Source organism: Portunus trituberculatus, chromosome 37 (assembly GCF_017591435.1).
Source record: "Portunus trituberculatus isolate SZX2019 chromosome 37, ASM1759143v1, whole genome shotgun sequence".
NCBI classification, from domain to species: Eukaryota; Metazoa; Arthropoda; class Malacostraca; order Decapoda; family Portunidae; genus Portunus; species Portunus trituberculatus.
This window is the reverse complement of record NC_059291.1, coordinates 27,225,820-27,235,819: the sequence shown is the minus strand read 5'-3', so window position 1 is coordinate 27,235,819 and position 10,000 is coordinate 27,225,820. Positions and strand designations below refer to the sequence as shown.

The following is a 10,000-nucleotide window of genomic DNA, read 5'->3' as shown; positions in this document are numbered from 1 at the left end:
GTGTGTGTGTGTGTGTGTGTGTGTGTGTGTGTGTGTGTGTGTGTGTGTGTGTGTGTGTGTGTGTGTGTGTTACAGCTATAGGTGTTGTTCAGTGTTACTTCTATACTTTTTTTCAAGAGAGTGGTGCTCCTTTCTATCGTTTCATCCTTACTTCTTCCTTTCTGTCTTGATTTGTGCTTTCCTTTCCACCCGCTACAAGACAAGCAGCAAACTGCAACAAACCCCTGGCATGAAAATCCTCACCTCAATAAGGTCAACACTAACACATGACTAGAACCCACACTGTTTGCAATGAACCTCGAAACACTCACACACTAACCAACACACTCTCTTTGCTGTCAATCTTTCACGCCACCAGTAAGACAATACGAGAAATGCCTTACATAACACCTCCCTCATGACCAATAAGCAGTAAAGGCCTACCACTACTTCCTCGTCAAGTTCGGTAGAATAGGAGAGAAGCAGAGAGAGAGAGAGAGAGAGAGAGAGAGAGAGAGAGAGAGAGAGAGAGAGAGAGAGAGAGAGAGAGAGAGAGAGAGAGAGAACAGATACATTACTTAAGTCTTCAATAATTAATCCGTAAACATACAAAAGTGCAATATAATAAAGCAGGTGAGAGAGAGAGAGAGAGAGAGAGAGAGAGAGAGAGAGAGAGAGAGAGAGAAAGAGAGAGAGAGAGACAGCAGAAAAAGAAGAGATAGAGAGGAAGAGAGAGAGAGAGAGAGGCAGACTATATACCAGAGAGAGAGAGAACGAGAGAGGGGAAGGTAAAGTAAAAACAACCATATATTAAGGATCAAGCTTCCAATTAATTACCATGCAAACCTCTCCCTTAAGGGCTACCTGGTAATCGGACGCCTAATTGGTCGCTTCACCTGAGCCACGGAGCTGTCAACAACTGTCACTAATGATCCACTCTCTATCACGATTATTATCATCATCATTTTCTCTTGTTTTTCCGTTCAGCGTATATGTGGCAGGGATCGTGAGGGATGGCGGGGGAAGGAAAGGGACGCTGAGCCGAGTAGTAATACCGTAATGGGGCAGAAGAAGGGTTGTGTGAGTCGCTCTTCTCACACAATCCTCTTTCCCATAGTTGTGTGTGATTGTTTTCCCACGATCACGTAAATCTCTTCATGAGCGTGCTGGAGATGAAACCACCGCACTTTATCATATTTATCTATCTATCTATCTATCCATCTACTAGTACAGTAATATATATATATATATATATATATATATATATATATATATATATATATATATATATATATATATATATATATATATATACGCGTATACATTTAAGAGAAATATATCAGGCAACAGGCGAGTACCATAAAAAGTTCGGTAATAAATGCTAATACCTCTTAATTAACAGTCGGCGTATGGCTCGCTATCCATCAGTACTTAAATGGAAAAATAGGAAAATCAAATTTACATAAAATCACTGAATATCGAACACTGAATATGGAAAAATGGTTATTATGAAGGACAAATATTCATAGGGACTACTAGATGTAATCAACTTTATTGCAAATATTTGTGCAGTTAACAGTATGGTGAACACCGATGAGTACTGTTCATGTGTGTCTTAGAGAAATACCGGGAAATGTAAAGTAAAAGTTCTAGTAGCAGAAATAGTAGCAGTAGCAGTAGCAGTGGTAGTAGTAGCAGCAGCAGCAGCAACAGCAGCAACAACAGCAGCAGCAGCAGTAGCACCAGCAGTAGCAGTAGTAGTAGCAGTATATAGTAGTAGTAGTAGTAGTAGTAGTAGTAGTAGTAGTAGTAGTAGTAGTAGTAGTAGTAGTAGTAGTAGTAGAAGTAGTAGTAGAAATAGTAGGTTTTTTATGTATTTGTTGTTGTTGTTGTTGTTGTCAGTTACTTTTGTTGTTATAGCAGTAGTAGTGACAGTTAAAATAAAAACCACAGCACACACACACACACACACACACACACACACACACACACACACACACACACACACACACACACACACACACACACACACACACACACACACACACACACACACACACACACACACACACACACACACACATTTAGACAAACAGAACGAATGAAAATCACTTAACTCTTTCTGACACAAAATAAAGTGATAGCAAGGACTGATGCACCACGGCAAGGACAGCATCATGAAGTGACACCAACAGATTGTATATATGCACCCAACAACAGTGACTTCATACCCATGACAGCGGTGTTGCCCACTTCTTCCCTTCCTTCCGTTTCCTCATCCCTGTGGCTTTGGGTAAAGTGGATACCTGCACACAGCAAACACGCAGTAATGCACAGGAAGGCCATGACGAAAAGGAAAGCGTCCACGGACTCTCAAAAAAGGTAGTCGGTAGAAGATATACGAAGAGCGGCGGTGTGGAACTCCGTTCAGTTTGCATCTGCGATCCTTTACTTTATCTGCTTCCTTGTGAACCCGCAGAATAAATAAGATACACGGCTAAATTGTGATTACCTGTTATCGCTATGAGTTTGGTGTTCAGTCATGTCATCCCCACTGCTGCCACCACCATCGCTAGCACTGACTTCCTTGCCGCCGCCGAACCGAACCAAACCAAGTCGCGAAATGGGAACGAGTACATAGAAGGAAAATGAGATAGAAGGAATGGAATTAAATATAAAAAATAATCGCTGTACAGATCCACTCCTGCCAGACAATTCACCTTCACTCTTCACTCTTTCTTTAACCCTTCAGCCATAGATCCCATTACCCTTAAGTGTTAACGCAGAAATAATAATCGGCTTTCCCGCACGATTCCGCCGACCGCGCCTCGCTCTTCCGGCTCTGTGTGTGTGTGTGTGTGTGTGTGTGTGTGTGTGTGTGTGTGTGTGTGTGTGTGTGTGTGTGTGTGTGTAAGAGAAGAAGCAACTCGTAAATTCTGAGCTCTCACTTCACACACACACACACACACACACACACACACACACACACACACACAGCTAAGAACATTTCCGGTTTTCTATCGTATGTTGCAATGGTTTATTCACCCCTTTCCTCATTTTTTTGTGTGTATATGTATAGGAAAGGAGTAAGAATTATGGCATTCACTTCCTTTTTTTATTTATTTTTCTTTCTTCTGGCAGCCAAATACTGACATTGCACGGCAGTGGTTTGTGTGAAGTGCTCTTGTCTATTTGCATTCTTCGCTATTTTTTATTATGTGTTAGTCTTCTACGGTTAATGTGATATTAGGTTACGATCTAATTTGCGATATCTATAGTGGTGTAATTCATCTCTCTCTCTCTCTCTCTCTCTCTCTCTCTCTCTCTCTCTCTCTCTCTCTCTCTCTCTCTCTCTCTCTCTCTCTCTCTCTCTCTCTCTCCGTCAACTCGATTAAATGCAATATTAGGCACTGCTTTCACCAAGGAGGAACATAATATGCAACAAACATGACTATAATGATAACAATAACAACAATAATAATAATAATAATAATAATAATAATAATAATAATAATAATAATAATAATAATAATAATAATAATAATAATAGTGAAGGTTTTATATATCCGGCTTGGTAAACAAATGGGAGCGGCATACAAGAAAAAAAGGGAATAAAAACACTGACTATATAAATACATTAAAACATTTACAGAATCTCAGAATAGAATTCAAACAACTTAACCTTTTAACTCGATTAAAACTTTATACACATCTAATTTCAAAGTACTTCTGAGCAAACATGCGTTCTCTTTTCCTACTCATTCATTCATTAACGCATCTCCAAAATTAATCTATTTCGACATCTTTATTTCTTATGTCTTTATAGTATTTCTTAATTACAATTTTCACCCTAAGTACACCGGGAAATTTATTCATAAGTTTTTTATTCATTCATCACTTGCCACCCGTCGCTTCTGAGTAACAACGTAAGTAGCCACAAAAGTTCTTCAGATTATTATTTTTTTTTTTTTTGATGGAAAAATTAATTTAGTCGAGATACTACAATCCATAGACTCCTACACAGTCAAGTCCCGTACCAATTACTCTTATCACTGGCCATCACTGAGTCCAGCACCTGAGCGAGGCGGTCCTATATATCACACAGTAACTAGAATAACTCAGCTGAATTAACCAATACATTCGAGAAAAACATGACTGTAATATCCTCAAGAATTTCATAAAAACATTTCTCAACCTTTGAATTCCTAAAACTATTTGTACGGCTGAATGATTCCCTACAGAGAAATGTTACCTAGGATGTGTGACTTATATTCTAACTCAAAGACAGAGGATGGCAAGTGACTGGTGAAGGTGGCAGAACAAGGGAGTGTTGTGGGAAGCACTGAGTGGATGGGGAAGACGAAAGAAGGTGGATTCATGGATCAGTAGGTTGGATAATAAGTTACGTCAAGTGGAAACGAAGGCGAGTGAAATATTACTTATTCATGTAAACAAGACACAAGGGCAACAGCAAAGCTGGAGTGAAATAAGTAATAATTAAAACTTCAGCCGCTAGCGGAGACAATTCAAAGGGAAACCCAATATTATCTCATGAAGTGTGATGAATCCTGCGTCTTGGAAGAATTCAGTCACAAGAAAAAGGCAGAAAGTAGAGTGACTAGTTATGAGCACAGGTTAGCAGGTGGAGCGTGATTTGATTGGTATGTAGCAGAACCGTCATATTTCCCCTTACCATTTTACCTCCTGATGTTTTCGATCAGACAAATACATCCTTAAAACCCTTCACTGCTATCTGGTTCATGATTCCTTAACTATTAACGCCCCAGAGACGTGAGTCCTTGTTTTATAGCCATCTCCAAATGCTGCACTGGAGAAGAATTGCGAAAAGTGTGAAGTGTCTCTCTTTAGCCTCTTCTTTCCTATCAATGCTATCAAGATACCATACATTGTTGTTGTTTTTTTTAGCGTTGTGAATTGTTACTTTTCAAAGTGAAAGGGTTAAATTAATACCCCCCATGATATTTTTCCTTTTAGTTGTTTTCCTTTTCAACATTTTTTCTTCATGGATGTATTAACACTTCTGACCTAACTTAATCAATAATCAATTTTTTGCATCCGTTCTCCTCCCTAATAAATTAAGACATAATCAACATAACTTAATTAATTACTTGCCGAACCCCTGTTGATGGTAGTTTATGCGCAGTATTGTTAGTTTACTCTAAATAAGTGATAAAATGAAAAATCAATAGAGGATGGGAAACGAATGAAAGAAGTATTGTCTAGGAGGGTAGATGTCTGTGCAGAGATAAGGGTGGCAAATGTCCGGAGGAAAAAAAAAAGATTAACAAAATGTGGTGGAATCATGCGTGTGTGTGTGTGTGTGTGTGTGTGTGTGTGTGTGTGTGTGTGTGTGTGTGTGTGTGTGCGTGCGTGTGCGTGTGTGTGCGTGTGCGTGTGTGTGCGTGTGTGCAGGCGCGCCGTGGAGATGTGTGGAGAAAGGTAGATGAGTGGCGGAGTAGTAGTAGGCTGGATGGCCGTGGGTGGATTGGCAGGTGATTAGGTGAGAAGAAAAACCCAACAGAGCCTAAACAGGAAACAGAATCGAGCAAGGTAACTGCACAGTGATAAACAGGTACTCACTCACGAGGCGCTCATGATGTGCTACCACTTCCATGCTGAAATATGTAAATGAAAAAGTATATGAATAAATGAAATAATAACTGTAAAAGTGAATAAACACAGTATAAAGAAATAATAACAATAATAATAAAACATAAAAGATATACAAGACCACGTGTTAAAACCAAACGTTCAGTATTCAATGTAACTAAGCTGATAGTACACTGTGTAGAAAGAAAGTGATGATGAAATAATGTCAGATGAATATACACCTCTTTAAGAGCAACAGCGGAGAGGGAGGAGCACACCATGATACATTACCGCGAGCATCGGGAGAGGCGAAGGGCGTGTTCTCATTCAGTGCTGATGAGAGGGAGCAGAGGAAACGTTGCGAAGAAACTGACCAAACCACTTCATTTTTAGAGACATCCACTCCCATCAGTAGAATGATGAGTATATATTAAATTAAATTAATACAAAAAAACATAATAAATGTATCAACGAAAAGGAGTACTTGTGACATCGATACTACTTGGGAGAGTCGTTAGCCCCGGGCTCCCGGGCTTAGGAACAACCTAAATTATGTGTAAGGCGGTGAGAGTGAAGACTGAGACCGACAGATGTATACAAAGTGCGAGCGGCCTCTACTGAAATATACAAAATAAGTAGGTACGACTATTGACTCGAGGCAAGGTAACTGAAGCAAGCCGAGTTTCGGAACACTACCTGATTTTCATAATTTTGATCATCTGTCCCACAGGAGCAGGGCAATTAGATGATCTCCGGACGCAGTTCCCATTTACTCGCAATACTAGTAACGTTACATTACCTTGAGCGGTGTGACGCTAGGGAGAGGAGTAATGGGACAAAGCACAACGCGCTGACACTGAGACAGGAGCAAGGGACAGGGGTGAGCGTTGAAACAATGAGACAGAACAGGAGGGAGCATAAAAATGAGACAGAATTCTGAGGAACAAATGTGGGATCTTTTATGTTTTGAGGTCGCCACTAATTTTTAACCAAATTTTCATCATTAATACAGTTTTTGGTGCTGAATACGAATATGCCATTCATTTTCTCGAGAAATGAAAGATAGTTACACAAAAAAGGATTTAATGCGCACTACCTTGCGACGCGCATTAATTCATGCAATAGTAATTATCGGGCGCAACAATACACAGTCTTGTGTCACGCGGCACGTTTGAGACGACCCTGGACAAGATGGATGTGAACTACAACTTGCAGTGGTTATTTACCAATATTTTGACCGAAGAAGACGCTGTTAAATTTCTGTAGAACTTTAATATCATAGAAAAAGAGAAAAGGTGTAAAAAGAAACATCAAATGATAATTAAAAAGACAAACGAAAGTGTATCGTGGATGTGTTACAAGAGAGCTTGCCGTGATAAAGTTTCAGTGAGAAAAAACAATTGGTTTGATGGCAGTACCATTCCAATGAAGAAAATCATCGTCTTCATTTATTCCTGTTTGTTCTATTTTGCAACTGTCTTTCATTTCTCGAGAAAATGAATGTTATATTCGTATTTAGCACCAAAAACTGTACTAATGATGAAAATTTGGTTAGAAATTAGTGGCGACCTCAAAACATGAAAGACCCCAAATGTGAGCATGAGGACAGTATCACGTAGCATAGACGGAGGATGGGTATACATTCATTCATATTCTCTCTCTCTCTCTCTCTCTCTCTCTCTCTCTCTCTCTCTCTCTCTCTCTCTCTCTCTCTCTCTCTCTCTCTCTCTCTCAAGATGACAAGAAAATCTCTCTCTCTCTGAATCTCTCTAAAATCTCTCTCTCTCTCTCTCTCTCTCAGTCTCTCTCTCTCTCTTTTATTTGTCCTCTTGTCAAGATGACAATCTGTCTCAAAAACAAAACTCAGTTGTCTGTTGACAAGATTTTATTTGTCCTTATGACAACAACTGTCTGACAACGTGGAGCCTTCTCAGTATGACATGATGCTCTAGTCAGTCTGAAAAGAGGTAATCTTTTCTCCCATAACAAGATGCTGTGATCACCTTGATAAGAGGTAAACTTGTCTCCCATGACATGATGCTATGGTCAGCCCGAGGTGGTGTAGGCCGTTGGAGAAAAAGCCACTAGATTAGAAATATTATTTCTAATTATCTTAAAACAACAAATGCCGTGGTTGGAAATACAGACTATAATATTTCCTTGCAAGCTTGAAAATAAATGCAGTGCAATAGATTCAACATATGTATAAATATTCTATGTAATATCTTTGTGGCATTACTTTAATTGATAAATAAATTCTACAACCATTTTGTACACTCACAAGAAGGAAAATGGTTTGACGAGTCTGTTAAAAAAAATCATCTGAAAACTTTATCCAAAAAAAAATATTGGTAATCACAGGTTATAAAGGAACTCATTATATATATATATATATATATATATATATATATATATATATATATATATATATATATATATATATATATATATAGATAGATAGATAGATAGATAGATAGATAGATAGATAGATAGATAGATAGATAGATATAGATATAGATATATAGATATATAAATAGATAGATAGATAGATAGATTGATAGATATATAGATATTTTTTTATATGAGACCATCCTAATATAAGACTATACTGAATAATAAATATATTAAACATATTAGCTATTGCTATTCTAAAATATAATGGTTTGTTTAGGATAGGGACTATACCATTTGCAGTGATGGATTAATAAGGGACGGTAATGGCAGCCCTGAAATGACTTTACCCACCCTGCCACCCTGAGGCAATGCAAAAACAGAGGCGTAGAATAGTTTCACCTTAAAAGTTCCAATTACAAACAAATAAACAAAGTCGGTCAGGTATTAAGAGGGACTATGATTGTCTCACTTCCTTGGACTCAAGACGCTTTAACCCAAACGGTTTTTTGCAAAAAAGTTCAATGTTTCGAGTAATAACTACATATCAATAGTAACTATGATTCATTTCTTTTCTATGCACGAGGGGAAACTGGCCAAGGGAAACAAACAATATAAAAAAAGGCCCACTGGACTGCCAGTTCCCTTAAAGAAATTAAGAATGATCCAAAAGACAGACAAATGTCTTGAAACCTCCCTCTTAAAGAAAGTCAAATCGTAGGAAGATGGAAATACAGAGGCAGGCAGGGAGTTGCAGTGTTTACCAGAAAAAGCTATGAACAACTGAGAATACTGGTTAACTCTTTTATTAGAAAGATTGACAGAATAGGGATGAGAAGAAGAAAGCTTTGTGCAGCGAGGTCGCAGGAGGGGGGAAGGCATGCAGTTAGCAAGATCAATAGAACAGTTAGCATGAAAATAGCGATAAAATATAGAAAGAGATGCAACATTTCGGTGGTGAGAAAGAAGCTGAAGGCAGTCGGTCAGAAGAGGGGAGTTGATGAAACGAAAAGCTTTTGACTCCAAGCAAATCTGTGTGAGTGGAATTCGCCCCCCCCCCTCCAAAAAAAAAAAAAAAAAAAAAAAGACTACTCCATACAAGGACAGAACTCCTAACTTGATAGAAGCTGTTTTGGCAAGAGATGAGATGTGAAGTTTCCAATTTAGATTATGAGTGAAGGACAGACCGAGGATATTCAGTGTGGAAGAAGAGGACAGTTGAGTGTCACTGAAGAAGAGGGGATAGTTGTCTGGAAGGTTGTGTTGAGTTGATAGATGGAGGAATTATGTTTTTGAGGCATTGAACACTACTAAGTTTTCTCTGCCCTAATCAGAAATCTTAGAAAGAACAGAAGTGAGGCGTTCTGTGGCGTCCCTGCGTGATCTGTTGACTTCCTGAAGAGTTGGTCGTCTCTGAAAAGACATGAAAAATGTAGGGTGGTATCTTCAGCGTAGGAGTGGATAGGACAAGAAGTTTGGTAAAGATCATTAATAGATAATAATAAAGAGAGTGAGTGACAGGACAGAACCCTGAGGAACTCCTCTGTTGATACATTTAGGGGAACAGTGGCCGTCTACCACAGCAGCAATAGAACGGTCGGAAAGGAAATTTGAGATAAAATTGTAGAGAGAAAGATAGAAACCGTAGGAGGGCAGTTTTGAGATCAAAGCTTTGTGCCAGACTCTATCAAAAGCTTTGTCTAACGCAACAGCAAAAGTTTCACCGAAATCTCTAAAACGAACGGTCAGCCTTTTTATGAACAGGCTGAATACAGACAAACTTCCAGAAAGAAGGAAATGTAGAAGTCGACAGACATAGTTGAAAGAGTTCGGCAAGGTATGGTGCAAGCACGGAAGCACAGTTTGTGAGAACAATAAGAGGGACCCCATCAGACCCATATGCCTTCTGAGGGTTTAGGTCAGCGAAGAAATGGAAAACATCATTATGAACAATATTGAAGACATGAAATAGTCAGAAGGAGGAGGAGAGGGAGAAACAAGACCAGAAGTCCAAGATGGA

The 10,000-nt window shown here is 38.9% G+C and overlaps 2 protein-coding genes across 12 annotated transcripts in view; one reads left to right on the top strand and one right to left on the bottom strand.

Annotated features, from left to right (window-relative positions):
- Positions 1-10,000, top strand: part of LOC123514081 (lachesin-like) — a 224,417-nt gene that overhangs the window by 305 nt on the left and 214,112 nt on the right. The window lies entirely within an intron of this gene.
- LOC123514083 (carbohydrate sulfotransferase 11-like) overlaps positions 1-10,000 on the bottom strand; it is a 273,163-nt gene that overhangs the window by 62,211 nt on the left and 200,952 nt on the right. For all 6 annotated transcript variants that reach the window (XM_045271692.1, XM_045271697.1, XM_045271694.1 and 3 more), the window contains one exon: positions 5,581-5,615. The gene's annotated coding sequence lies outside the window, so the exon portion shown is untranslated. The remainder of the gene's footprint in view (positions 1-5,580; positions 5,616-10,000) is intronic.